Here is an 8,183-nt window from a genome sequence, read left to right on the forward strand (position 1 = left end):
CCGCTAAAGCAAGTGCGCCTAGAAAGCGGCTAATATGACAAGCCGCCTAAAGAGCTACTTACAAGAGCTAAACCCGCTAATACAAGGCCTTAAAAGCGCTAATACCAGCGTAAACGGCCGGCTAAGTACAAGGCGCGCCTAAAGTCCGCTAATACAAGCGGCCTAAAACCGCTAATACAAGCGGCCTAACCTACTACAAGCGGGCCTAAACGCGCTAATACCAAGCGCCCTAAAGGCTTATACAAGCCGCTAAACCGCTAAACTAGCGTTAAAGGCCGCTAAAACAAGCCGGCCGTAAGCGGACTAATACTAACTGCGCTAAATGAAGAACATTTTTTAATCTTTATCTCATCTTATTATTATTGTTTGGCAACAGAATTAGGGACGAGCTTTACTCTGATTTTCAGGAAATGGGTCGTCAGATTGTTCCAGGGAGCAGAGGCAAATAAAAATACCAATCTTATTGTTATTGTATTATTGTATATGGTTAGTTTATACGAGAATTAGTGACGGCCCAGAGTCCATTCTGGACAGGTCCAGCTGAAACTATTGGGTAATAAAGTTCCCGCACCCAAGCTATTATAGTAGTACACAATAGATCGCGAAGATCCGCGACACGAAATCGCGAAATCCGCGAACATAATCGCCAAATTCGCGAACAAAATTGCCAAATCCGCGAACATAATCACGAAATCCGGGAACATAATCGTGAAATCCGCGAACAAAATCGCGAAATCCGCGAACATAATTGCGAAATCCGCGAACATAATCGCGAAATCCGCGAGCATAATCGCAAAATCTGCGAACAAAATCGCGAAATCCGCGAACATAATCGCCAATTCCGCGAACATAATCGCCAAATCCGCGAACATGATCGCGAAATCACATAGGTACGATATGTACATATACCTATAGGTACGATAGGTGATAGGTAACATACCTATTTACCTATTATTAAAAACAGATAAACAAAATACAGTCGAACCTGGATAAACGAGAATCCAAGGGACCAGCTCATTTTTTCGTTTAAGGCGGTTTAATACAACATTTTCTCGTTTATAAAGGTTTAGCAAAGTGGAAGAGCAAACTGATCCCCTGAACAACAACTTCTAAACGAAGGCCCCTGAACAACAACTTCTAAACGAAGGCCCCTGAACAATGGCCCCTGGGAAGTCAAGTTGTTAACATTCACTTGAATATAAAAAAAGTACAAGTTGAAAGCTCTCTAAAGTACGTTTAAGTGTATCAATCCCTCTCTCTCTCTTCTCCTTCTCTCTCTCTCCTCTTATTCACTCGCTCTCTCTCTCTCTCCTCTTCTCTCTCTCTGTCGCTTTCGCCTCTATCCTCTCTCTTTCTCTCAAAAATTTCTTCTCAATCTCTCTTTCTCTCTCTCTTCCCAATCCTATCTCTTTTCCTCTCTCTCTCTCGCTCTCTCTTCATTTTTTCCCCAGATTTCTCTACTTCTCATTTATTTTCCCGATTTTTTTTCTGCCTTTTTCAAGAGAGAATATAATCCCTTCTTTTCCTCCTGCCTCTCTCTCTCTCCCTCTAAAGAGTCTAAAGTCTCTCTTTCCTTCTTCCTCTCTCTCCCTCTTCTTCTCTTTCAATCTTTAAAGTCTCTCCCTTCATCCTTTCTCTCGCTCCTTCTTCTCTCTCCCTCTTTAAAGTATTTTTTCTTCATCCCTCTCTCTCTCCCTCCCTCCCTCTCTCTTTTTTTCTTCATATCCCGCCTCACTCCCTCCTTCTACTGTCTAACTCTTCGCCTCCTCTCTCTCTCTCCCTCTTATTATTCTCTCTTTCAACAAGTGGGCATCATTAGTGTAGGCAAGTTTTCCCTCTCTCTCTCTTTCCTTCTCTCTCAGTCTTTCTTTCTCTCTCTATCTGTCTCTCTCCCTCTCTCCGTCTCCTTGTCTCACTCTCTCTTAATCTCCTTTTTGAAAATTTTACCTCCAAAAATTCTTCTCCCTCATTGTCTATCCTCTTTTTTATTCTACCTCTCTCTCTCCTTTTCTCTCTTTCTCTTTCCCTCCAGCTCTTTTTTTATCTTTCCTCTCTCTCATTTTCTATACAAAATGCAAATAGGAGAGGAAATGGAGGGAAGAATTGAGTGATATCTTTCAGGCATGATGATATTATCGAACCCACGCCCTTGAAATAATGGGTACTCAAAGGTCGACCTGGACAGGTCGACCTGAGACCCAGTGATTAAGAGCACTAATTTGTTGGTATATGTTATATGTATTGTTATTTAACCCATAAAATAAACGAGACCTTGTTTAGACTGCTGGGGTAAAGGGACTTTTTAGTCTCATTCGAGCAGGATAAACAAGGTATATATTCTACTCTATTCTAATTTTACAATGAAGTAAATGGTCCATTATTATTAGGCTTGCCAAATATCCAAAATGTCGATTCGGGACGCGAATCCGCGAACATAATTGCCAAATCCGCGAACATAATCGCAGAGGTTCTCTAATTTTATTTGTTAAGAAGATAACCAATAAAGAGTCTGAAAAAAAAATATATATATAACGTCATACCTACCTACATCGAAAATTTGCAAAATCCTCCACTGATTTGAAGGATTGAAGGATGAAAATCTAAAGTGCTCAGAGATCCGATGATAATGCTGGTAAATCCCCAGATGATTTACAACACTGAGTCTGTGACACAATGCTAGTGACACCACTTTCCAGTAGAGAAAATGCTGATTTACTGAACGAGACAAGTGAGGTGCGAGTTTTAGTTTGGCGAATTTTTCCGTCAGTCAGACACTATTTTTTTGTAGGTCTGATAGAGAAGGGAAAAAAGAGAGGGAGATAAACAACGAGATAATAGTCCGAGCGTGAGTGGTGGACGTTAAAAAAGAAAAGGAGAAAAAAAGGAGAGAAAGAGGAGGAGGAGAAGAAGAAGAAGAAGGAGGAGGAGGAGGAGGAGGAGGAGGAGGAGAAGTCCAATAATATTCCTGGGGAAGGGGTTTGATAGAGGGAACTGCAATTGCTAAGGGCACCTAAGGTCTTATCGTACGAAATCGAAGAGGGAAGGAAGACAAGATAGAAGAAAGACAGCCGTTCCGAGAACGAACGTTACCTGTTTGGGATAAAATTCGCCCCGGGCGGGAATCGAACCCGCGACCTAGCGCTTACAAGGCAGACGCACTAACCTCCAAGCTAACCATTCTGGCAGGACACCATTATTTTTTTAGATAGAGATTGAGTCCATATTTTCACAGTTTTCTGGCTTGTTTGAATATTATTATTATTATTATTATTATTTTTTTTTTTAATTCAACAATTAATTTGCCTGAATTTACATAACGAGAGAATTTGGTTCTTTCTCTCTCTCTCTCTTCTCACTCTCTCTCTCTCTCTCTCTCTCTCTACACTTGAGGGACGAAAATTATATTTTTTCTCTTTTCCCTTCTTTGTCCTTTTTTTTTGTTTTATCAACTTTTGTCTAATTAATTTTTGTTGTTCTTCTGTCATAATTTCTGTCCTCCTTCTTCTTCTTCTTCTCTCCCCCCTTTCCTTCTCTCCCTAATATTTCACTTTCTCTGTCTCCCTTTCTTCCTATTTCTTTCTCTCTCTCTCTCTCTCTCTGTGTTTCATTCCAAGTCTTTTTAGTCTTGTAAAATTATCTTGTTTCTTTTGTTTATTCTTTGTCTGCAAAGATTTTTCTCCTTTGCATTTTAAATGTTTTGCTACTTTTGCTTCCTCCATCTCTTCTGTTATCTCTTATCTCTTTTACTCGTCTTCTTTTTCCCCATTTTTCTCTTTACTTCTCTTTATTCTATTCTATTTTTCCCCCAGTCGCTATTCGTACAACTGCCTACGTCTTCGTACAACCGCAACACCTATCTCAACCAAACGAGTTGCATCCTTGTCACATTTGTGAACTACATACCAAATTTCAAGTCTCTAGCTCATACCGTCCCCGAGATATTATTGAATTACACCGAAAACCGCCAAAAAGCGGTAAAATGCCGCCAACCGTTGCACCGGTCTTAACCAAAAGTTTCATGTCGCATTGTTGTCACATTTGACATCTACATTGTCGCATTGTTGTCACATTTGACATCCAAATTTCAAGTCTCCAGCCAGCTCTTACCGTTCTCGAGATATTTTGTTTACAGACAGACAGACAGACAGACGGGCCAATGGCTGAAACTTTGGATTTAGGGTCTAGGGACCTCAAAACGTGTAGTGGCACTAAAAACTGACCATAGAAATTTTGACCCGATTAGGTATATTACTTTCCTTCCTATAGGATAAGGAAAGAAAAAAAAAAATCTACCTAGTTTCACCCTCTTTCTGAATAACAATTACCTAACATAATAAAAAATTAGGCACTCGGTTTTTGTCCCCCTTTTCATTAAAGTACCTACAGGGTGTACACAAAAAACTTTCTTCTTTCTCTCTCTCTCTTTCTCTCTCTATATCGCTCTTTCTCCAATTAATGGTTCATGCTTTATTGGATAGCAACTTGTTACTTTCTTTGAAAAATAAGATGAAGAAGAAGAAGAAGAAGAAAAGAAGAAGAAGAAGAAGAAGAACAACAACAACAACAACAACAACAACAAGAAGAAGAAGAAGGACAAGAAGAAAAAAAAATGGCTCCCTATTTATAGTAAAGTAAGAAAACAGTTTTAAGTAAGACAGTAAAAAGTGGAACAAGAAAATGATGTCAGCAGCGATAGCACGTTGAAGGAAGAATCAATTCCCAATGGAACACTAAAGTGCAGCAACGTTGCACGTGGTTGGTATCTGGACGAGTGACCTGGAAAATATTTATTGGTTTTTCTCAACTAAACTCAAGCTGTGGGCGAGCTTGTTAAAACCAAGAAATATTTTATAGGTAGGTACAGTGTTTTTATCCTTTTTTTAAGAGGTTTGACAGAGGGAACTGTAACTGCTATGATCTTATCGTCCCGAAATCGAAGAGCGAAGGAAGACAGGATAGAAGAAAGCCAGCCGTTCCGAGAACGAACATTATCCCATCAGGATAAAATCCACCCCGGCCGGGAATCGAACCGGCGGCCTAGCGCTTACAAGGCAGACGGACTACCAACTAAGCTAATTGGCTCTTTTTCAATAGAAGTTAGAGAGAAGACACCAGAGGTTTTCAAACAAGGCTAGTTTACTTACCGATTTCACGTAGGTAACCCATAAGTAACATTTTCCTATGGGGTTTCTAAGAATGACCGGCATTTTGTGGGGGTTTTTAGTTAAATTGAAATTTATACCATGGAGAATACAGAGATCAGAATGTTTGCTGAATTTTTCATTCCCTGTTAGTTCAGATTTGAAATTTGCTTTATCATACTTGTACGTAGGACGACAGGAGGAAGAGAAAGAGGAGGAGGAGGAGGAGGAGGAGGAGGAGGAGGAGGAGGGAGAGAAAAAGATTTACGAAGGCGAGTAAGGAAAAGAAAAAGAAGTTACATGAGGACAAAGAGGAGGAAGCAAGAGAAGAAGAAGAAGAAAAAAAGAACAAGGAGAAGAAGGAGGAGGAGAAGAAGAAGAACAAGAAGAAGAAAAAGAAGAAGAAGAAGAAGGAGAAGAAGAAGAGGAACAACAACAACAACAACAAAAACAACAACAACAACAACAACAACAACAACAACAACAACAACAACAAGAAAAAAAAAATCAACAACATGATTCTTCTACCTCAACGTCAAGAAATGAGAAGATAGTTTCCCCGGAGAGCCCGAGGAAGAAGATGGAAGATTACAGAGAGAAGATAGAAGATTAGAAGGAGAAGATAAGGGGGAGAAACTAAAAGATGAGGGGGAAGATTACACAATCTCTCAAGAAGATTTTACCCTCTTGTAAGAAGTTTATCCAGTTTGTTTTTGCTCTTTTATTAATTTAGGAAAACGAGGTTGGGTTGACCTTAATTTGTCAATCATAAATCTTTGTTCTCCAAAGAATAAGAAGAAAAGGAAAAGAAGGAGAGAGGGGAAGAAGGGAGAAGGAAAGTGAAAATAAAGAAAAAAAGCGAACAAGAAGGAAAAAGGAAAAGGAGGAGGAGAGGAAGTAGAAGTAGAGCAAGAAGAAAAGGAAATAGAAAATAACAAAGAAAAGGAAATAGAAAATAAAAAATAGAATGCAAATCAAAAAGGAAAAGAAGAGAGAGGAAGAAGAAGTTTATCCTTTTTTTTTCACTTTTTACTGTCCTACTGTACTCGTAAACTTTTTTTTTGCTCTCTCTCTCTCTCTCTTATCTTCTTAACTTTATCTTCCTCTTTCTCTTAATAATCTTTTTCTTATCCTCATATTCTTTTTTGTCTCCCTCTCTTCGTCCTTTCTCTCTCTCTCTCTCTCTCTCCTCTTTATGTTTCTTTCTCTCTCTCTCTCTCTCTCCTCTTTATGGTTCTTTATCTCTCTCTCCTCTTTATGTCTCTTTCTCTCTCTCTCCATTGTTTTTCATTCTTTTGTTTTAGAACCTCATGTTCTCACTTCTAATGCTATGCTAATCCGCTTAGAACAAGATAGAAAGAGCGAGAGAAAGAGAGAGAGAGAGAGAGAGAGAGAGAGAGAGAGAATTTTTAAGGATGGAGAGAGAAAGAGACTAGAGAGAAAGAGAGCTCTATTTCTTCACACTGGAAGATATAGCTAAGGTAGGAAGAGAGAGAGAGAAATTTCAAGGAAGGAAGGAGAGAGAAAGAGATAGAGAGAGAGAGAGAGAGAGAGAGAGAGAGAGAGAGAGAGAGAGAGAGAGAGAGAGGGAGAGAGAGAGAGAGAGAGCTCTTCTGGAGAAAGACACGAGAATAGAATAAAACAGTGATTCCCAAACTGGGGTTCAGTGCCCCCGAGGGGGCCGTGAAGGGCTTTAAGACCCCCGGGAAGATCACATAAAGGGGCCGCGAAGACTTTACAATTAAATAAAAGGGGCCGCGTAGAAGAAAAAAAAGTTTGGGAACCGCTGGAATAGAACATGCTTAGAATAGAAAAGAAAAAGAAGAAGAAGCGGAAGGAAAAGAGGAATGAAGAGTGGGGAGCAGAAAAGAATAGATTATGGCAGAGACGAGAGAGGGGAATACAAGAGGAGGAAGGAGGAGGAGGAAGGAGGAGGGGCAGAAGAAGAAGAAGAAGAAGAAGAAGAAGAAGAAGAAGAAGAAGAAGAAGAAGAAGAAGAAGAGGCGATAATTGAAGAGAAGAGACTATTATAAAATATGTATAAAAGTTACTTACCTATGTCATATATCATATACTATATTTACCAGTCTCATATACACATACTACTAAGTATATTTACCTATTTCATATACTGCTATCAGGTATTATAGGACTAAAAGCGCTAATAAATAAATCAAGAGAGATCCAATTACTCATATAGGTACATCAGTGTCGGTTCGTGAGCGAATACCAACCACGCACAACGTTGCTTAACTCGAGTAACCTGCTCAAAAAAGGATTCATTTTTTTCGTTGGCTGGAATCGTTTTTTTTTTTTTTTTTAATTTTTTTAAGTTTGATAGAGGGAACTGTAATTGGGTTTTATCGCCTTCAAAGCGTAGGGAAAAGGATAGAAAAAAAAGCCAGTCACTCCGAGAACAAACCTTATCTATTGAGGATAAAATTTGCCACGGTCGGGAAATGAACCCGCGATGTTAAAATCTAATGGGACAATTTGTGTGAACGCCTTAAAACTATCACGATTATGCAATGTGCAATGAAAGAAAATTAGTGGAGATGTTTAGACTACCTAAGTACCTCCTACAAGACACCGAATTGCACGTGAAATAGGTAGGTAGGTAGATTCTTTTATTATTTTTGCCCTGAAAAAATTGCCCTACTACCCAATTGCCCCACTACCCAATTGTCAGTCCAGCTTGGTTACTCTTTTTATTTTCCTTATTCCTTTATCTTTTTAAATTTAATCAAGGTCTTTAATAACGAACTGTTCTCTCACCCTTGTAAGACTGCTGGGGTAAAGGGACTTTCAAGTCTCGTTCTGGCAGGATAATCAAGGTATCTCTCTATATTCTATTTGTATTGCGCCACTGTATGATCCCCCTATAAAAGCTCTAGAATGAATTTAATCCCTTCAAATTGCGCAATATGCAACAAGCAACAATCTATAGCAAACAAAACCACGGGACCATTGAAATTATTCATAGGTAGTATGATGCTATGTTATGATGATAAGTGGTTAGGTAAGTACATATAGTAGCTACCG

This window comes from Diaphorina citri, unplaced genomic scaffold (genome assembly GCF_000475195.1).
Source record: "Diaphorina citri unplaced genomic scaffold, Diaci psyllid genome assembly version 1.1 scaffold393, whole genome shotgun sequence".
Lineage (NCBI taxonomy): Eukaryota > Metazoa > Arthropoda > Insecta > Hemiptera > Psyllidae > Diaphorina > Diaphorina citri.